Source organism: Protomyctophum parallelum, assembly GCF_964188405.1.
Source record: "Protomyctophum parallelum genome assembly, chromosome: 12".
Lineage (NCBI taxonomy): Eukaryota > Metazoa > Chordata > Actinopteri > Myctophiformes > Myctophidae > Protomyctophum > Protomyctophum parallelum.
The window spans coordinates 52,209,710-52,232,184 of NC_139712.1; the positions used below are offsets into that span (position 1 = coordinate 52,209,710).

The 22,475-nt window shown below is 43.6% G+C and overlaps 2 long non-coding RNA genes across 4 annotated transcripts in view; both read left to right on the forward strand.

The window, feature by feature from the left end:
- The window catches only part of LOC310867713, a 161,048-nt gene extending 142,463 nt beyond the window's left edge, over window positions 1-18,585 (forward strand). The window contains exon 4 of the long non-coding RNA XR_014570018.1: window positions 18,559-18,585. This is a non-coding gene — a long non-coding RNA (uncharacterized lncRNA). The remainder of the gene's footprint in view (window positions 1-18,558) is intronic.
- Window positions 15,491-18,251, forward strand: LOC310867712. 3 transcript variants are annotated; one of them, XR_014570015.1, is made up of 5 exons: window positions 15,491-15,663; window positions 16,085-16,227; window positions 16,408-16,509; window positions 16,904-16,990; window positions 18,145-18,251. It is a non-coding gene; the product is annotated as an uncharacterized lncRNA (long non-coding RNA). The 3 variants fall into 3 exon arrangements; XR_014570016.1 differs by having other exon boundaries at window positions 15,492-15,663; window positions 16,408-16,504; window positions 16,893-16,990; XR_014570017.1 differs by having other exon boundaries at window positions 15,501-15,663; window positions 16,408-16,504.
- Window positions 18,586-22,475: the final 3,890 nt, after the last annotated feature.

Below are 22,475 nucleotides of genomic sequence, written 5' to 3' on the forward strand. Positions count from 1 at the left end.
ACTGTACTGACTGACTGACCTCAGGCCAGTGGCAGGTTGACTTCAGTGTGTTACTGTACTGACTGACTGACCTCAGGCCAGTGGCAGGTTGACTTCAGTGTGTTACTGTACTGACTGACCTCAGGCCAGTGGCAGGTTGACTTCAGTGTGTTACTGTACTGACTGACTGACCCCAGGCCAGTGGCAGGTTGACTTCAGTATGTTACTGTATAAACTGACTGACCCCAGGCCAGTGGCAGGTTGACTTCAGTGTTTTACTGTACTGACTGACCTCAGGCCAGTGGCAGGTTGACTTCTGTATGATACTGTACAAACTGACTGACCCCAGGTCAGTGGCAGGTTGACTTCAGTATGTTACTGTACAAACTGACTGATCTCAGACCAGTGGCAGGTTGACTTCAGTATGTTACTGTACTGACTGACTGACCTCAGGCCAGTGGCAGGTTGACTTCAGTATGTTACTGTACAAACTGACTGACCCCAGGCCAGTGGCAGGTTGACTTCAGTATGTTACTGTACAAACTGACTGACCCCAGGCCAGTGGCAGGTTGACTTCAGTGTGTTACTGTACTGACTGACTGACCTCAGGCCAGTGGCAGGTTGACTTCAGTGTGTTACTGTACTGACTGACTGACCTCAGGCCAGTGGCAGGTTGACTTCAGTGTGTTACTGTACTGACTAACCTCAGGCCAGTGGCAGGTTGACTTCAGTGTGTTACTGTACTGACTGACTGACCCCAGGCCAGTGGCAGGTTGACTTCAGTATGTTACTGTACAAACTGACTGACCCCAGGCCAGTGGCAGGTTGACTTCAGTGTTTTACTGTACTGACTGACCTCAGGCCAGTGGCAGGTTGACTTCAGTGTGTTACTGTACTGACTGACTGACCTCAGGCCAGTGGCAGGTTGACTTCAGTGTGTTAGTGTACTGACTGACTGACCCCAGGCCAGTGGCAGGTTGACTTCAGTTTGTTACTGTACAAACTGACTGACCCCAGGCCAGTGGCAGGTTGACTTCAGTGTGTTACTGTACTGACTGACCTCAGGCCAGTGGCAGGTTGACTTCAGTGTGTTACTGTACTGACTGACTGACCCCAGGCCAGTGGCAGGTTGACTTCAGTATGTTACTGTACAAACTGACTGACCCCAGGCCAGTGGCAGGTTGACTTCAGTGTTTTACTGTACTGACTGACCTCTGGCCAGTGGCAGGTTGACTTCAGTGTGTTACTGTACTGACTGACTGACCTCAGGCCAGTGGCAGGTTGACTTCAGTGTGTTACTGTACTGACTGACTGACCTCAGGCCAGTGGCAGGTTGACTTCAGTGTGTTACTGTACTGACTGACTGACCTCAGGCCAGTGGCAGGTTGACTTCAGTGTGTTACTGTACTGACTGACCTCAGGCCAGTGGCAGGTTGACTTCAGTGTGTTACTGTACTGACTGACTGACCCCAGGCCAGTGGCAGGTTGACTTCAGTATGTTACTGTATAAACTGACTGACCCCAGGCCAGTGGCAGGTTGACTTCAGTGTTTTACTGTACTGACTGACCTCAGGCCAGTGGCAGGTTGACTTCAGTGTGTTACTGTACTGACTGACTGACCTCAGGCCAGTGGCAGGTTGACTTCAGTGTGTTACTGTACTGACTGACTGACCCCAGGCCAGTGGCAGGTTGACTTCAGTGTGTTACTGTACTGACTAACCTCAGGCCAGTGGCAGGTTGACTTCAGTGTGTTACTGTACAAACTGACTGACCCCAGGCCAGTGGCAGGTTGACTTCAGTGTTTTACTGTACTGACTGACCTCAGGCCAGTGGCAGGTTGACTTCAGTGTGTTACTGTACTGACTGACTGACCTCAGGCCAGTGGCAGGTTGACTTCAGTGTGTTAGTGTACTGACTGACTGACCCCAGGCCAGTGGCAGGTTGACTTCAGTATGTTACTGTACAAACTGACTGACCCCAGGCCAGTGGCAGGTTGACTTCAGTGTGTTTCTGTACTGACTGACTGACCTCAGGCCAGTGGCAGTCTCTAACATTACACCTAGCTACATGTTTAAGCATTTATTTAATATTTACATGTCTTCTGTGTACTCTAACATTACACCATGTCGATTTCAGCTCTGACATGTATTTCAGACATGCTCCAGACCAGTGGCAGGTTGACTTCAGTGTGTTACTGTACAAACTGACTGACCCCAGGCCAGTGGCAGGTTGACTTCAGTGTTTTACTGTACTGACTGACCTCAGGCCAGTGGCAGGTTGACTTCAGTGTGTTACTGTACTGACTGACTGACCCCAGGCCAGTGGCAGGTTGACTTCAGTGTGTTACTGTACTGACCGACTGACCTCAGGCCAGTGGCAGGTTGACTTCAGTGTGTTACTGTACTGACTGACTGACCTCAGGCCAATGGCAGGTTGACTTCAGTGTGTTACTGTACTGACTGACTGACCCCAGGCCAGTGGGAGGTTGACTTCAGTGTGTTACTGTACTGACTGACTGACATCAGGCCAGTGGCAGGTTGACTTCAGTGTGTTACTGTACTGACTGACTGACCCCAGGCCAGTGGCAGGTTGACTTCAGTATGTTACTGTACTGACTGACCCCAGGCCAGTGGGAGGTTGACTTCAGTGTGTTACTGTACTGACTGACTGACATCAGGCCAGTGGCAGGTTGACTTCAGTGTGTTACTGTACTGACTGACTGACCCCAGGCCAGTGGGAGGTTGACTTCAGTGTGTTACTGTACTGACTGACCTCAGGCCAGTGGCAGGTTGACTTCAGTGTGTTACTGTACTGACTGACTGACCCCAGGCCAGTGGCAGGTTGACTTCAGTATATTACTGTACAAACTGACTGACCCCAGGCCAGTGGCAGTTTGACTTCAGTGTGTTACTGTACTGACTGACTGACCCCAGGCCAGTGGCAGGTTGACTTCAGTATATTACTGTACTGACTGACTGACCCCAGGCCAGTGGCAGGTTGACTTCAGTGTGTTACTGTACTGACTGACCTCAGGCCAGTGGCAGGTTGACTTCAGTGTGTTACTGTACTGACTGACTGACCCCAGGCCAGTGGCAGGTTGACTTCAGTATATTACTGTACAAACTGACTGACCCCAGGCCAGTGGCAGTTTGACTTCAGTGTGTTACTGTACTGACTGACTGACCCCAGGCCAGTGGCAGGTTGACTTCAGTATATTACTGTACTGACTGACTGACCCCAGGCCAGTGGCAGGTTGACTTCAGTGTGTTACTGTACTGACTGACCTCAGGCCAGTGGCAGGTTGACTTCAGTGTGTTACTGTACTGACTGACTGACCCCAGGCCAGTGGCAGGTTGACTTCAGTATATTACTGTACAAACTGACTGACCCCAGGCCAGTGGCAGGTTGACTTCAGTGTGTTACTGTACAGACTGACTGACCCCAGGCCAGTGGCAGGTTGACTTCAGTGTGTTACTGTACTGACTGACTGGCCCCAGGCCAGTGGCAGGTTGACTTCAGTATGTTACTGTACAAACTGACTGACCCCAGGCCAGTGGCAGGTTGACTTCAGTGTGTTACTGTACTGACCGACTGACCTCAGGCCAGTGGCAGGTTGACTTCAGTGTGTTACTGTACTGACTGACTGACCTCAGGCCAGTGGCAGGTTGACTTCAGTGTGTTACTGTACTGACTGACTGACCCCAGGCCAGTGGGAGGTTGACTTCAGTGTGTTACTGTACTGACTGACTGACATCAGGCCAGTGGCAGGTTGACTTCAGTGTGTTACTGTACTGACTGACTGACCTCAGGCCAGTGGCAGGTTGACTTCAGTGTGTTACTGTACTGACTGACCTCAGGCCAGTGGCAGGTTGACTTCAGTGTGTTACTGTACTGACTGACTGACCCCAGGCCAGTGGCAGGTTGACTTCAGTATATTACTGTACAAACTGACTGACCCCAGGCCAGTGGCAGGTTGACTTCAGTGTGTTACTGTACTGACTGACTGACCCCAGGCCAGTGGCAGGTTGACTTCAGTATGTTACTGTACTGACTGACCTCAGGCCAGTGGCAGGTTGACTTCAGTATGTTACTGTACTGACTGACTGACTGACCTCAGGCCAGTGGCAGTCTCTAACATTACACCTAGCTACATGTTTAAGCATTTATTTAATATTTACATGTCTTCTGTGTACTCTAACATTACACCATGTCGATTTCAGCTCTGACATGTATTTCAGACATGCTCCAGACCAGTGGCAGGTTGACTTCAGTATGTTACTGTACAGACTGACTGACCTCAGGCCAGTGGCAGGTTGACTTCAGTATGTTACTGTACAGACTGACTGACCCCAGGCCAGTGGCAGGTTGACTTCAGTGTGTTACTGTACTCACTGACTGACCCCAGGCCAGTGGCAGGTTGACTTCAGTGTGTTACTGTACAAACTGACTGACCCCAGGCCAGTGGCAGGTTGACTTCAGTGTGTTACTGTACAGACTGACTGACCCCAGGCCAGTGGCAGGTTGACTTCGGTATGTTACTGTACAAACTGACTGACCCCAGGCCAGTGGCAGGTTGACTTCAGTGTGTTACTGTACAAACTGACTGACCCCAGGCCAGTGGCAGGTTGACTTCAGTGTTTTACTGTACTGACTGACCTCAGGCCAGTGGCAGGTTGACTTCAGTGTGTTACTGTACTGACTGACTGACCCCAGGCCAGTGGCAGGTTGACTTCAGTATGTTACTGTACAAACTGACTGACCCCAGGCCAGTGGCAGGTTGACTTCAGTGTGTTACTGTACTGACTGACTGACATCAGGCCAGTGGCTGGTTGACTTCAGTGTGTTACTGTACTGACTGACCTCAGGCCAGTGGCAGGTTGACTTCAGTGTGTTACTGTACTGACTGACTGACCCCAGGCCAGTGGCAGGTTGACTTCAGTATGTTACTGTACAAACTGACTGACCCCAGGCCAGTGGCAGGTTGACTTCAGTGTGTTACTGTACTGACTGACTGACCCCAGGCCAGTGGCAGGTTGACTTCAGTATGTTACTGTACAAACTGACTGATCTCAGACCAGTGGCAGGTTGACTTCAGTATGTTACTGTACTGACTGACTGACCTCAGGCCAGTGGCAGGTTGACTTCAGTGTGTTACTGTACAGACTGACTGACCCCAGGCCAGTGGCAGGTTGACTTCAGTGTGTTACTGTACTGACTGACCCCAGGCCAGTGGCAGGTTGACTTCAGTATGTTACTGTACTGACTGACTGACTGACCCCAGGCCAGTGGCAGGTTGACTTCAGTATGTTACTGTACAAACTGACTGATCTCAGACCAGTGGCAGGTTGACTTCAGTATGTTACTGTACTGACTGACTGACCTCAGGCCAGTGGCAGGTTGACTTCAGTATGTCACTGTACAAACTGACTGACCCCAGGCCAGTGGCAGGTTGACTTCAGTGTGTTACTGTACTGACTGACTGACCTCAGGCCAGTGGCAGGTTGACTTCAGTGTGTTTCTGTACTGACTGACTGACCTCAGGCCAGTGGCAGTCTCTAACATTACACCTAGCTACATGTTTAAGCATTTATTTAATATTTACATGTCTTCTGTGTACTCTAACATTACACCATGTCGATTTCAGCTCTGACATGTATTTCAGACATGCTCCAGACCAGTGGCAGGTTGACTTCAGTGTGTTACTGTACAAACTGACTGACCCCAGGCCAGTGGCAGGTTGACTTCAGTGTTTTACTGTACTGACTGACCTCAGGCCAGTGGCAGGTTGACTTCAGTGTGTTACTGTACTGACTGACTGACCCCAGGCCAGTGGCAGGTTGACTTCAGTGTGTTACTGTACTGACCGACTGACCTCAGGCCAGTGGCAGGTTGACTTCAGTGTGTTACTGTACTGACTGACTGACCTCAGGCCAATGGCAGGTTGACTTCAGTGTGTTACTGTACTGACTGACTGACCCCAGGCCAGTGGGAGGTTGACTTCAGTGTGTTACTGTACTGACTGACTGACATCAGGCCAGTGGCAGGTTGACTTCAGTGTGTTACTGTACTGACTGACTGACCCCAGGCCAGTGGCAGGTTGACTTCAGTATGTTACTGTACTGACTGACCCCAGGCCAGTGGGAGGTTGACTTCAGTGTGTTACTGTACTGACTGACTGACATCAGGCCAGTGGCAGGTTGACTTCAGTGTGTTACTGTACTGACTGACTGACCCCAGGCCAGTGGGAGGTTGACTTCAGTGTGTTACTGTACTGACTGACCTCAGGCCAGTGGCAGGTTGACTTCAGTGTGTTACTGTACTGACTGACTGACCCCAGGCCAGTGGCAGGTTGACTTCAGTATATTACTGTACAAACTGACTGACCCCAGGCCAGTGGCAGTTTGACTTCAGTGTGTTACTGTACTGACTGACTGACCCCAGGCCAGTGGCAGGTTGACTTCAGTATATTACTGTACTGACTGACTGACCCCAGGCCAGTGGCAGGTTGACTTCAGTGTGTTACTGTACTGACTGACCTCAGGCCAGTGGCAGGTTGACTTCAGTGTGTTACTGTACTGACTGACTGACCCCAGGCCAGTGGCAGGTTGACTTCAGTATATTACTGTACAAACTGACTGACCCCAGGCCAGTGGCAGGTTGACTTCAGTGTGTTACTGTACTGACTGACTGACCTCAGGCCAGTGGCAGGTTGACTTCAGTGTGTTACTGTACTGACTGACTGACCCCAGGCCAGTGGCAGGTTGACTTCAGTATGTTACTGTACAAACTGACTGATCTCAGACCAGTGGCAGGTTGACTTCAGTATGTTACTGTACTGACTGACTGACCTCAGGCCAGTGGCAGGTTGACTTCAGTGTGTTTCTGTACTGACTGTCTGACCTCAGGCCAGTGGCAGGTTGACTTCAGTATGTTACTGTACTGACTGACTGACCTCAGGCCAGTGGCAGGTTGACTTAAGTATGTTACTGTACTGACTGACTGACCTCAGGCCAGTGGCAGTCTCTAACATTACACCTAGCTACATGTTTAAGCATTTATTTAATATTTACATGTCTTCTGTGCACTCTAACATTACACCATGTCGATTTCAGCTCTGACATGTATTTCAGACATGCTCCAGACCAGTGGCAGGTTGACTTCAGTATGTTACTGTACTGTACTGACTGACCTCAGGCCAGTGGCAGGTTGACTTCAGTGTGTTACTGTACAGACTGACTGACCCCAGGCCAGTGGCAGGTTGACTTCAGTGTGTTACTGTACTGACTGACCCCAGGCCAGTGGCAGGTTGACTTCAGTGTGTTTCTGTACTGACTGACTGACCTCAGGCCAGTGGCAGGTTGACTTCAGTATGTTACTGTACAGACTGACTGATCTCAGACCAGTGGCAGGTTGACTTCAGTATGTTACTGTACTGACTGACTGACTGACCCCAGGCCAGTGGCAGGTTGACTTCAGTATGTTACTGTACAAACTGACTAATCTCAGACCAGTGGCAGGTTGACTTCAGTATGTTACTGTACTGACTGACTGACTGACCCCAGGCCAGTGGCAGGTTGACTTCAGTATGTTACTGTACAAACTGACTGATCTCAGACCAGTGGCAGGTTGACTTCAGTATGTTACTGTACTGACTGATTGACCTCAGGCCAGTGGCAGGTTGACTTCAGTGTGTTAATGTACAAACTGACTGACCCCAGGCCAGTGGCAGGTTGACTTCAGTGTTTTACTGTACTGACTGACCTCAGGCCAGTGGCAGGTTGACTTCAGTGTGTTACTGTACTGACTGACTGACCCCAGGCCAGTGGCAGGTTGACTTCAGTGTGTTACTGTACTGACCGACTGACCTCAGGCCAGTGGCAGGTTGACTTCAGTGTGTTACTGTACTGACTGACTGACCTCAGGCCAGTGGCAGGTTGACTTCAGTGTGTTACTGTACTGACTGACTGACCCCAGGCCAGTGGCAGGTTGACTTCAGTATATTACACCAAAAGGGGTTCCCGTTAAACTACAGAGACTGCCTGTTGAAGGTACAGTGTTATTCAACTACAGAGGTTGCCTGTCAAAGGTACAGTGTTATTAAACTACAGAGGTTGCCTGTCAAAGGTACAGTGTTATTCAACTACAGAGGCTGCCTGTCAAAGGTACAGTGTTATTAAACTACAGAGGCTGGCGTCGAAGGTACATCTGATTAAGACGACCCCCATTTTTCAAGACTCATTTGTGGAAAAAGAACATTGAATGTCAAATAGTCTAGTCCCTGATTATAATACGACCCAGTTATTTCCATTAGGAAAAAAACTTTATTTCAGACCAATATGATATGTGATTTCAGTATCTACTATGTTCTATCTGTTCTTAACTAATATTCTGCTCTCTCCTGTTCAAGGTGTAATGGAGTGGGACATGATTGCAGTGAGTGGAGCCAAACAAACCAGAGATGAGAGCTCAGCCCAGCATGAATTGATAGTCAGGTTTTCTCCAGGCTGGCGGAAAAACGGCGACAGCTGAATGTCCAAAACGGGTCTAAGTCCACCATGGTTATTTTATTTATTTTCCTGAGCACAGAGCATGATTTGAATCGTTTTATATAGGAGCATGCAGCACATATTTCACCACATATGAGTGTGACGATGCAGTGATGCAGCCTCGTCACACTCATTCAGCCAAACTTTAGGCCATAATTGTCGTACTCGTTCAGTGCTAACCAGCACTTTGGTGGACTTAAAGTCTGCTACAGCTCAGGAAGACGTCCAGATTGAAACACACCACACACCACACATTATAACTGAAATGTATAATTGTTACAGCTTGTGAACCAAACATGTTTATGGTTAACAAATATTATGTTATATTATTATTATACAAATGTAGAATCTATGATCCTATGTCCTAGGATAGGTGGTGGTGTAGCAAAGATTAGGCACAACATTTGGAATAGAATTATACCGTTCTATATTCTGTGCTTTATTGTTGCTACACTGCCTGTCTTTGGTTTAGGGTTAGGGTTAGATAGGGTTATTGTTGCTAAACTGCCCTCTGTTATTGTTGCACATAAGACTAAGAGACTCAAAAACGAAATTACGTTTCTCCTAGTGTCTTTTTAACTAGGAGAAACGTAATTTAATTTTTTTCTGCTGCTACAGTTGGGAAGAATGACAAAATAAAGCAATCAATCAATCATTGCACTGAATTATTGTTACATATTCCTGTAAATGTTTTGGAAATGCATTGGTAAAAAATGTGTGGGAATCCTGCGACACTCATAGTGCCCTTAAATTATTTGATCTGTGTTTATTACTGCAGTCGAGTGCTGATGTTTTATTGTGTATCTTAGTTTTATCCAGTGTTTTATTGTCCACTAATTGTCTACCAGACTACCACATCATGTTTTTTTAACTTGTAGTCAGCTCAATGAATGAACTGGTTGGTGGAGACGTGTAATATTTCACCACTACACCCATAGGTGTCCCTGACAGACTTATCAAAGTTCCTCTCCACCTGTAAACAAGAAAGCGCTCCTTGGCGTTGCTGAAATGGTGAATATTTTCAGCTCCATCCATAGTTTTAAAGAATTAAATGTTTCTTCTGTATTCTCTTTTTTTGATAGCTTGTTGTGCAGAGTCTGGTGTTCATAAGAAAATAATAACATGCTTCTTTCTCTGTTGGTGTTGACACAAGAAACAAGCAGCCTAAATTACAATGGGTTCAATCTATGAATTAACCTTCAGGAATGAAATCATGTAACTATAATTCATGGGTTAATTATTATCCATTTTAAGTTATTTCACAGTACATTATGTGGTCTGTTATTATATTGTAGGCCTATAGTTATTTTAACCCTATTTTCAAATATAACTTTCCTCAACTCAACTCCACAAAAGGCAGCACGGGAAATGGTTATAGAGCTGTTACTGATTTTGTCCACTTGAGGGCGTCAGAGACCCTATTTTCCTTTGAGGGACAAAGGCCGTTGAATAAGAACAGGACTCAGAACTTTGCAAGGGTGATAATGAATATAATGCTTTATGAAAACAATAGCAATCTCTAGCAGTCACTTTGGGACAAATAGCATTTATTTCCCCTCAAAACTATTTAAATAGTAGTCTAGGCCGCACACGCAGTCACGCACACACGTACACACAGTTACAACCCAGCCCACGGCCCCGCCCCTACTTGAATATGTCAGTCAATCACATCGCGTCATTCTCCGCACATGACCTTTGATAAGTAAGCCTGCGGGACCGAGGCTACTTTAATTTGATTGAATGATTATTGAAAGCATTTCTGTCTGAATCCTTCTCTTCCAAACACAACAGCCAACAGACGGACCAGCGGCGGACCCCCTGGCTGTAGCCATTTAAACCCTGTGCTAACCGTCCCTGCTACTGGTAAAGGATTTATCATTTTGAGAAGGGCTTTCATAAATGGTGGATTTATTGCGTGGTTTGACAGAGGAACTGTTTTAAGTTGTTTTTTGTTTTGAGAGAAAGGTAGGCTATCGTTTGAAGGAGTGAGCCTCTTGAGTTGTGTGAATTTAATCATTTCGTTTGGTTGGTATGTAGAAGGTTGCTGTGAAATGTAAGGTATTTAAACCAAATGTGTTGGAAAAAGTAACCTTTCAGTTGTGTTGACACACTGACGCCACACAGCTGAGTCAAATGACTAATTGGCATCACCAGTGCAATGGGATGAATCTAGAGTTGTAATGCATGCCGTCCATTGACAGCCCATTGATCCACATTGAATTTACAATCTGCTTGTATTAAACAATGCTAAACTCCCCAACGTTGCAGCTGTAGGGCAAGCTTGAATTATAGCCTACTCTCAATCTGCAAAGCAAATTTGTTTCATAAAAATACACCGTAGACGTGTTATAAGTGACATTGAGCTACTTTCGGAAGCACTTGTTTTTAATTAATGGGTAGTGCTGCTGCCTGCATTGTGACAAAACAGGTGGTAGGCATGGCTGTTCAGTGACTTCCAAAAGTACTCGACATTACTTGTAATTTGTATTTTAAATTGCTTTCTAGAAGCGGATAAGTTATTGACTACAAACTATTGTGCATAGGGTTACATTTTGATATTGCACTTTTAAATATTCTTTAAAGGATCCCTGGTTAAAGACAAATAGGCCTATGCCTTAAGACATTATACTTAACCCTCTATAACAAATCTTAAAATGGAAACTATTTTATTTCTTTCATAAATAAATAATCTTTCACTTTCACTGCTCCTGTTGCAAGTTGATTATGTCATGTCCATATGGTCTAGCCCTATGGAATGCATACCGTATGCTAATAAAAAACAGCTTAATACTTCCTAAGATTAATATAAGCATCAAAGCAATATTTTAAATACTTTTTTATGCATTCCATGGCGCTGGACCACACATGGACATCATCAACCTGCAACAGGAACAGTTCCTATGGAGTAAAATAGTCTCTATTTATGAAAGAAATAATATATTGAAGGTGTTTATTTTTACATTTTAGTTATAGATGTCTTAAGGAATATTTGTCTTATGTTTCTATTACTGTGAGTGATATGGTCAGCTTCTGATGTCTTTCTTTCTTTCTAGATGTGGATGGAGATGACCATAGATGCCCTGGTCTCCTGTGTCCCCATGTCTGAGTGGCCTCCAGGCCGACCACCCCATCCTGGCTGCTAAGATGTCCATGTGAAGGTCACCAGGGTTCTGAGTGGCCTCCAGGCCGACCACCCCATCCTGGCTGCTAAGATGTCCATGTGGACATTATGAGTGTTTGTATAGAGAGAAGCATGGCTGAAGAGCTTTGCATATCAGTCGTTTCTTGCTGCTGCCAAAGTCAAATTGTGATATCTGTAGTGTTTAGTACATGGCCGCTTATGAGATGTAGATATAAGTCCACCTGACTGGTGGAAATAGCCTTGTGATACATACTGGGTGTGCTCTTTGGTCCTTCACAAAACAAAAAAACTTAAGGAAAAAAAATGCCACAAACTCACTAAAAGCTGCACAAAATCACACAAATCAAGGGATGTCCGACAGTCCGTGTCAAACTCCTAATTGCCGATATCAACAGATATATATATATATATATATATATATATATATATAGGCTTTTTCCAGTGGTGGAAACATAACTCAAATGTTTTACTTAAATAAAAGTAGGCTATAAATACTGCAATATAGAAATACTCCGTTACAAGTAAATTCAACATGTACTCGAGTACAAAGGTTTTGGTATAAAAATTTACTTAAAATACCAAAAGTAATTATTAATAATTACTCATGCAAAATGTCTCATCTAAAATGATCTAATCTCTCATCTCAAGTTTTCAAATGTATAAAAATCATTTGAAAATAGCAGATCTACAAGCTCACATGTGTCTTATTGTATTGTGAGCTTGTAGATGTTTTTAATGTAAAAAAATAAAATAAAGTAAAATTAAGGGTTAGGGTTATTAATTTTTAATGCCTTTATCGGCCGATAATATCGGATATCCCTAACAAAAAAATATATCAAATGTGTCAATACATTTCAAAGTGCCACTAAAACTTCACCAATAAATAAAAAAACATCCACAAGTTCCATAAATTAAATGCCACAAAGGTTTGACAAACGTGCCGAAAAAATGAAGAAATTACAAAAAATACGTTTCATAAACATCTTCTGCCGTATGTCCATAGAACAAGCCAGTACAGTGTGTCATTGTCTAGGTCACCTAAGCCACGATCACCATTCGGTGGCCGGTATTTGGGGCAAATGGTCATTACGTGTTCCACAGTCTGTAGTGGATCCTCGCATTCACAGTGGGCACTGTCCGAGATGTCCCACTTCTGCTTTGAGGGTTGTCCACTCCTTGCAGGGGAGGTGCTGGCAAAGAACATATTTGGGGTCCTCAATGTATTCCACTGGTCCCTCTGTCTTGCCTTCACCCAGGATGCCTTGGAGGTGTCAGCTGGTGTTGTGTGGAGCAGTTCTTGGGCCTGTGTTGGCAAAGGGGCACCGTGACTTGAGGCACGTGTGCTGTGGCAAAGGGTGCCGTGACTTGGTGTGTGTGTGTGTGTGTTGTGGCAAAGGGCACCGTGACTTGAGGCACGTGTGCTGTGGTGTCTCTGATGACCTTGTGGAGGAGATGGCTGGGATTCACTCAGCTGTGCCTTCCCGGTGAGGGCCAGCGTGGCTGCTTCTCGTCTGACCTCTGTTGGAGTGATCCCAGCGAGAGCAGGCAGTTTGTTTGGGGTGGCCCATCCTGTGTTGAGGGCAGCATCCAGCTTCTTGACATGAGAGCTACGGCTCCAGACTGGGGAACAGTACTCTGGTCGTCTGCATAGCCATACTACATTGATGTTGTTGCAGGGAGGTCGTGGATGTAGCTGTTGAACAGCAGTTACTGGTGTGGAACCGAAAAGCTTCACAAACATGCCAAAAATTTATAGTTTTTAATCTAGTTTATTTTCAAATAAATTAGTTTTTACTTCTGTTTTGTGAAGCAACTTTGGGTACCTTGAAAAGTGCTATATAAATTGTATGTATTATAAAAAAAAACGCAATTGTCGCCACACAGACATCACAAATTCCTATTGGCAGCAGCAACAAGTGAGTGATGTGCAAAGCTCTTCAGCCATTCATAGACTATAACCACCATGTCTTCCTTCCAGATGCTGAGAGGCTCAACCGGAGCCCCTACAGGTGGATATCTGCGGCTCTCACTGTCCATGGATGAATCTGCATGGGGGGCTCTGAAGGCGGCTCAAAGTAAGAAACCACTTAGACTTTTCTATTACTGTGAGTGTTATGGTCGGCTTCTGTTTTAAATGTTCTCTATACATTTTGTGTATGATGTGAAAGGACGCAATGTATGTATATCTGGCTCTTGGTCACTTTAATTAATCTTTCTTTCTTCCTTAGGGTGGATGGGTCGTGGTAGACGTCGTGGAAGGACAGAGATCCGTTTCAAAGCTTCCCTCCCGGAGGACTTCTTCTGTGAGTAGGAATATTTCTTGTTGGGATGGATATCTGTTGTACTGTTATGGTATGAAGTATAGCATGGCAGTATGATTCCTCCTAGTGGCACTGTGGTTGAATGTCTGTCAGCTCTCCAAGCTAATCAAAGTCTTAATGACACTTTTGTTAACCACTTCAACCCCAGCATCTCTATTCTGGGGGAAGCGTTCAGCCAAATTAGCAGATCTACAAGCTCACACTGCGTTGCAACGTGTTGTGAGCTTGTAGATCTGCTATTTTTGGCAAATCAATTTGTGTAGAGTGAAATCGGAGCATATACCAAATGCTCTCTTTAAAGGTCTGTTTTATCAAATCTATAGAGCGTTTAAGTGGTTCTGAATATGCAGCTCAACAAAAGCTAATTTGGTCTTTATTTCTTTCTTTCTTAGGACGGAGATCTGTGTAGATGCCGGAGGACTTCAGACCTGGGCCTGCCCGGTGAGGAACCGCACAGTAAGAACCACTCTAGGCCTTTCATGATTATGAGGTTTCTTTTTACTGGACGATTATTGTCGCTTAAATAAATTGCAATTAAATATTTAAGTGTGGCCCGGATGGTTAGCTCAACTGTCTGGGCACCTAGGCTGCCAAGCCAGCCGGATGGCGTGCTGCGGGTTCGACTCCCGACGGCCTTTGCCGCGTGTCACTCCCCATCTCTTTCCCCCTTTCCTGTCTATATACTGTTCACTATCAGTAAAGGCATAAAAAGCCCCAAAACCAACATGAGGGCTATGGCTCCAGACTGGGGCACAGTACTCAGCGGTGGGGAACACCAGAGCCTCGGTACCGGCTAGACGCCGTATCGGTGCGGCACAGGTGGGGGTCTTTCTCTTGACGCTGTCAGGTGTTGTTTAAAGCACAGTGTTCTGTCCAGCTTCACCGCAAGATATGATGGGGAGGAATGGGACTGTAAAAATATACAAATGACACCACTGCTATCACCGAAGAGCACACCCTAATTGATCACGTCTAGGAATTTCAACAATTTAGGCAGTTATCACATACTTTATACAGAGTGACTTACAGTAAGCAACAACGACACATAGTAATACATCAAATTCATAAACAATTGTCATCAAGAATAAGAAGTAATCTAAGAACCTAACAGTAGACTATTGGCAGCAACAACAAGGGAGTGATGTGCGAAGCTCTTCAGCCGTTCATAGATGATAACCGCTATGTCTTTCTTCCAGATGTACTGCAGGTCTCCCGCTGTCCAGGAATCTACATTCCTCTGAAGACGACTCAAAGTAAGAGACCCTGTTAGGCCTGTCAAAAATAACCCTAACTTAAACGTTTATTACTTTAAGTGATATGTTTAGCTTCTGTTTAAATGTTCTCTATAAATAAAAGTTTGATGTACTAGGATGTATATATGTTGTGACAGGATAGAATATATATCTGGCTCTTGGTCACTCTAATCAATCTTTCTTTGTTAGGATGAAGATCGTGGTGGATGTCGCTGGAACGCCGTTGCTGGACAGGGGGCGCACACACATACACACACACACACACATACACACACACACACACACGGAAAGGCTAATTTGGTGTGTTTTTTTTTCTTTGTTAGAATGGAGATATCGATAGACGAGCTGATGTTCCCTGGACAGAGATCCGTTCCAAAGCCCCCCCCCCCCCTGGGGGCTTCCTCAGAGGACTCTGATGAGCTGTGAGTAGGAACAGTTCTTGCTTGTTTCTGAGGATGGATAACTGCTTTTGTACTGTTATGGCACGAAGAATGCCATCATTTACAGTAATCCAAATGTTTTAAATATTTTATGATAAATCTAAATGACTCCGCACAATAGTTTGAGAGTCAATATCTCATCTGCTTTTAGAAGCACTTGAATACAAATTACAAAAGATGTTGAGGACTGTACATGTGTTGATGCCTCCTAGTGGCACTGTGGTTGAATGTCTGTCAGCTTTCCAAGCTAATCAAAGTCTTAATGACACTTTTGTAACCACTTCAACCCCAGCATCCCTATTCTGGGGGAGCGTTCAGCAAAAATAGCAGATCTACAAGCTCGCACTGCGTTGCAATGTGTTGTGAGCTTGTAGAGCTAATGGTTTCTTTCTCTCTCTCTCAGGATGGAGATCATAGACACAGCTGGAGCCTCTAGAGATGGAGATCTGCAGGTCTGTCCATAGATGGATGGGAGGACGGAGGACGGAGATCTGGGTAGACGCTGGAGGACTTAGGACCTGGGCCTGCCCCGTGAGGAACTCAACGGTACGAACCGCTTTAGGGTTAGGGCTTTTTTAGGCTTCGTAAAAAGCCAATAATCGTCCGTTGCCGATAATTGGTCGATCCCTATTCTTAAACGTTACTGTAAGTGCATGTGTATGTTGTGACAGGACACGCACACACAGCAAAGCTAATTTGTGGTGTGTCTCTTTCGTTCTTTGTTAGAATGGAGATCTCAGCCGATGCCCGAGATCCGAAGCTTTCCCCGGGTGTTTCCGCTGAGGACTTCTGGGTCGCTGGGAGGCTCGGACGGAGCTGGAAGGTTCGGTAGACGCCACTGGAACCCGCTTAGGCCTGTCAGAATCTAAGGTTTTATAATGGCCGATTTAATTGTCGTCATACTAACATTCTAAATAAAACCTTGGCTTTTGTAGGCTTTGTAAACAAAAAGCTGCACATGGCATAATTCAATAACTTTATACACTAAAAAAGATAAGTAAATTACAAAGTGACACATTTAGAGCTTGTAGATCGGTTGCTTCCATTATTTCTTTAAAATGTTTGAAAATATATGAACATTTTCAACATGGAGACGATTATGACTTATCTCTAAAAAAGTATTACTTGGCGATTAGGTAATTGTGACAGGCCTAAATCCTTCTAGTTGTGTTTTTATATCATGTTCTGTAATCAGTTAGGGTTGACTACAGACTTTTTTTAGGAACAAGATCATCATGCCGGTGAAGAGCACGTTTCTAGCCAATGGAGCAACTATTTCTGATCACCTTTGGAGTTACATCACAGCAAGGTAACTATACAACACACACACACACACACACACACACACACACACTATGATCATGACATCAGCTTGTGACTGCAACTTGTTCCTGTTCGCAGATGACTCGGCACTGCTAGTCTCGGACAGGAACAAACTGCAGGTTGAAAAGGCCCTCAGCTCTGAATTCGGTAGAATCTGTACCTGGCTCGCTGATAACAAACTATCCTTACACCTGGGAAAAACTGAATCCATTCTCTTTGGATCTAATAGTAATCTCAGCAAGGCAAATGGCTTCTTGGTTAGAGTTGGTGACAATGTTATCACACGTAAAGATGAAATTACCTACCTAGGTTCCATCCTGGAGGCTAATCTTTCCGGTGATAAAATGGCCACCATCGTAATCAAAAAAGTCAACCGAAGAACAAGATTCCTTTACAGGATCTCCTCACTGTTCAACAAAAACACCTTGAAGACCTTAACAGGAGCCCTCGTACAAAGTTTCTTTGACTATGCATGCACCTCCTGGTACCACAGCACCTCAAAGGCCCTTAAAACTAGGCTCCAGACTTCCCAAAACAAACTGGTCAAGCTCCTACTTGGCCTCACCCCCCGAACCTACCTCACTCCTGCCCACTTTGACAGGCTGGAATGGCTTAGGGTCGACGACTGAGTACAGCATCTTGCAATGGGTCTGGTCCACAAGATTCGATACACCACCAAGATACCCATGTACCTGTCTAGATACTTCCTTAATGTTAACGAAGTCCACACCCACAACACCAGAGGGAGTGCAACAAACCATGTACAACCCAGATTCGGCACTAACAAGGGACTAAATTATTTTCACTCCTATGCCACCAAAATGTGGAACGCCCTACCAACAGTCATTAAGACATGTGAATCCCTTGACTCCCTTTTTCCCCCTCACTGTATAAGTTTATTTTCCCTCCCTTCCCCATAGTGTCTTATTTGTACGTCTCTAAATGTTTTGATTAATTGAACATGGTGGACCCTCTTGTAAACAAGTGTAATGCTTAATTGGATCGTCCACTTAAAGTTAACAGTCTTTGTATTGAGTTTGTGCTTGACATGTACTGTAATTCTGCAAACTGTTAATAAATATTTCAATCAATATTGTTTTATGAACAAAGTAGTAATGAGCATTTCTTTCTTTTCTTCAGGACGTTGCTGGTCTCCTGTGTGGCTCCATCTGGAGGTCACCAGGGTTCTGAGTCACTCAGATCCTGACTGGTAGTGGTGATATGTAGATGTGATCAATCAGGGCTCTTTGAAAATAATAAACAATACAATAATAAACCAATATAAATAACTAGATAATAATATAAAAAAATGGATAAAACGAACGATAAAAAAATTGATAAATAATAGATAAATTAAAATAAAAGTAAATTAAAATAGTAAAAAATAAATAAAATAAATAAAATAAATAAAATAAATAAAATAAATAAAATAAATAAAATAAATAAAATAAATAAAATAAATAAAATAAATAAAATAAATAAAATAAATAAAATAAATAAAATAAATAAAATAAATAAAATAAATAAGTAATACACAAAATAAAATAAAATTAGTAATGGATAAAATAAATATAATTAATATAGACAATAATACATAAAATAAATTAAATTATCAATATAGTAATGCATAAAATTAGTAATAACAGTAATACATAAAAGAAATGCATAAAAATAAAATTAGTAATAACAGTAATACATAAAACAAATACAATTTGTAATGCATGAAGTAAAATTAGTAATAACATAGTAATCCATCAAATAAATACAATTCGTAATAAAGTTATACATAAAATTAGTAATAACATAGTAATATATAAAATACAATTGATACAATAGTAATACATAAAATAAATACAATTACTTTGTATTGTAATTATAGAATTACTTAAAAAAACAAACGTATCAATCACATCTACATATCACAACCAGGCTATATTGCCAGCAGGCAGGTGGACTGTAGACTCACTACAGCGGTCACAATGTGGTAAACTGTGTTTTGACCCAACTGGCCTCCAAGGAGAGGCATGGAGCCGGACATCTGATGATACACGAGAGAAGACGCCATAGTATATGTTTCATGTTGATTGTACTTTATTAATGATGCCATATATCTGTAAATCATTATTTTCTTGTTAATAAATTATTGCATTTATACCCGGGTGTCCGTTATGGGTCCATTACCCCTAGATCAAATGGTTCATAATAAGGATGAGGAATACAGTGGTACTATTTACATGTTTAAGGAATATTTAGTTATAGTTAATGTATTTTACACATTTAGACCTTCTAAAACCTAGCTCAAGGTTTTCTGAAAACCTTCAAATTCTTATTGAAACAATAAATAAAGGATGTAGACGGGTGGATCCCGGCATGAATGGTATAAGGTATAGGTTTCACCAGGTCTAAATGGGCTAAAAGGAGGCCTCAGGTATTCAAAGGTTTTCACCCCAAGGTCTCTACAGAATGACCTGGCTTATTAATATTAATGCTGACAATCTCCCAGAACAGAGCCATGCCACCAAACATGAATGTTGAATATTGTAATTAAATTACTGTATGCAATTTTAAATTGTATTACATTTTTTACCACGAAGACCAGACAGAATTTTAAGTAATAAGACTGTTTGGCTTGTTGTTGTAGTGTGGTACTTTTCCTCCAGGAAATGACTCTGTACTCCTTTGAAAACTTTAGAAATTAGAATAACTTTTAGTTATTAAATGTTCTGAAGCAAATGGACCTCAATGTAAACAAGTCTTTAATAATGTTTGCTTTAACCAGGCAGAACAAATGTAATAAAGTATAATTTAACAATCTAATGAATAGATCTAGTTTAATAGAAAAACTAGTTATTAGATAATACAATAAATAATAGACAATGTGTTTATTTTCTTAAACCAGGCAGAACAAATAATGTAATAAAATGTGAATTAATGGATCTATTTTATTAATGGGACAATTAGTTTTTAGTTATTTTTATTATAAGTTATTTAATTAGTTTCCGGTGTGTTACATTGAAGTCGGTGAACCTATAGAATTCTGTGACTCTGTACTGCCGATCTTCAAGCTCAGAACATCGGCTGTTTTCACACCTGCTAGTGATTACGTCAACAAACAACACAGGGAGCTACAGCTGACGTACGTGACGCCATTCTCATGTAGCTGCCTGTAACCAAATGCACCCTGTAACTCTGAAAGTATTCAGAGTAACACATGGAACCAAATGGACCCTTACGGGTCTGTAACTCTGAGTGGAGAACAAGGAGCAGTGCATGGGGATTTAAACAACAAACCTTTTGTGAGTGAGTACCGATACGGTTGTTTATAAACTGGTACAGTGTGGCTTTACAATGAGTTTAACTGTCTGGTTTTATGCAACGTGCTGAAGGGCTTTGATAGACTGGGAACTGTATTGGAACTGAACTGAAAGGTGTGGAGTAAGTAGCTCTAAGCTCTGGTCCATAGCTCTAATGCATTGCATTTCATTAGAGCTATGGACCAGAGCTATGGAGTAACTACTAACTAGCCCTGAAACATGACTCTCAAACGGGGTTCGTTTGGGAAATCCACAGTTGCACACCGGGAGCGCACTCCCTATTAGTCTGCATTGACAGGGCGGTCAGTGTGCCGATATCGAACACAGAGGTCCACACTCCTCCCGACCGATAGGGGCGCGTAGTTGAAAGCCAATGGCAAAATAACAGCTCGGATAAAAATGCTTTTTATTAAACAACGCGGGATGCAGCAATGCTAATCGCTGTACCAACACATTTCTAACACCCGTGGCACATGTGGCGAGGACTTTATATTTGGAATCTGAGTGTTTATGTACACGTTTGGACTGTAAATGTAGCGATTGCGTAAAACAGGCTGCAGTTGCGCCATGACTGTCATGATAATCATGACAGTCATGTTTCAGGGCTAGAACAGAACCAATATCTTTGACTAGGGCCTTCAAATACAGTACTTTTCTAACAGACGGAAGGCAATTGATATTTTTACTTTTGGAAATGAATATGGAAGAAACCAATTTTTTCAGACGGGCAGCACTGGTTGGCAGGTATAAATACACTTTAAGACCAACATATTTGTGCCAGCATTGTGATTAGATTGATTTTATTTTTCTAAACAGTCTACAAAGTAATTTGAGCTAAAGTTGTCAAATAATTGTCTGAGCTTGTAGATCTGGTATTTTTGAAAAGTCAAGAAAATGTGGCGCAGATCTTTGAATATATATTCTTTTAACTCATATCTTTGCTTCTGGGGGTCCCTGGAACAACATCTTTTCAGATGGGGGTCGGCCGCCATCATTTTTGTCACAGGCCTGCTGCCGCTCGCCGTCTACCACTTCAGAGTGACCGCGGTCGACCTGCCCACCTCTCTGACCCCGTGGTCTGCACTGACCCCATCGGTGACCTCTGACCCATGGTCTGACTGCAGAGACCCTATCGGTAAGTCAGTCGACGCTCGTTAAATCGATAAATGGCTAAACTGTTGAAGATGGAGTGTAAGTGATGTGTTTAAAGCCAGTCTTCATTTTGCAAATTTCATAGTCCTTTGAATAAAAAAATTGTCATATTTTTGTCATCTAAAATGTTTTAGTGTGTCTACTGAATATCAAGATTTTAGTTGATTTCATTCTGCTGTGCAATTTTCGTCTACAGTTGAATTTGTTGACAAAACAATGTATTTTGGCAGGCCTTAACCCATTTAGGCCTGACATCGAAATTTAAAGAATGTCTTCTAAATTCTGACAGTTTTCTGAAATAACTATGTTTCTGTATCAGTGGTGCTCCATATTTCATGTCAATGACCCCAAAAATGATATGTAATTGGCCACCGACCCCCATCTGAAAATATGTTGTTCCAGGGACCCCCCCAGAAGCAAAGCTTTGAGTTAAGAATGTTCGCTCTGAAAAGAGTTGTGCCACATTTTCGCGATTTTTCAAAAATAGCAGACCTACAAGCTCGTAGCGCGGCACTCGGTGCCGCGCTACGAGCTTGTGTGTGTTTTTAATTCAGCCAGTGTTCCCAGGTGGAAGATGGAATGACCCAGAACCTCCTTAACCTTTTTTATTTTTTTCTTGCCAGCTGACGCCCAGGGCAACCTCACAGAGGAGGAGGAGGAGGAGGAGGAGATCAGGGAGCAGATGAACTTCCTCAACTCACGCTGGGAGAGCCTCCGAGTGGCCAACATAGACCGACAGGCCAGGTACACACACACACACATGCGAGCACAGTCACACACACACACATGCGCGCACAGACAAACACACACACTGTGGCGCTCTGTGCCTTTAACACTACCCTACGTCACATGCCCGCACACTACGAGAGCGAGAATGAATGAACGGAACGGGCGCGCGCTTTGAGGAGTTTGCTGTTGTCAGCTGTCAGCTCAGCTGTCCGCTGCTCGCGTCCGTGTGTAGCCTACCTCTGGCTTGTGAGAGAAAAACGTTCTGTAGTTTGTAGC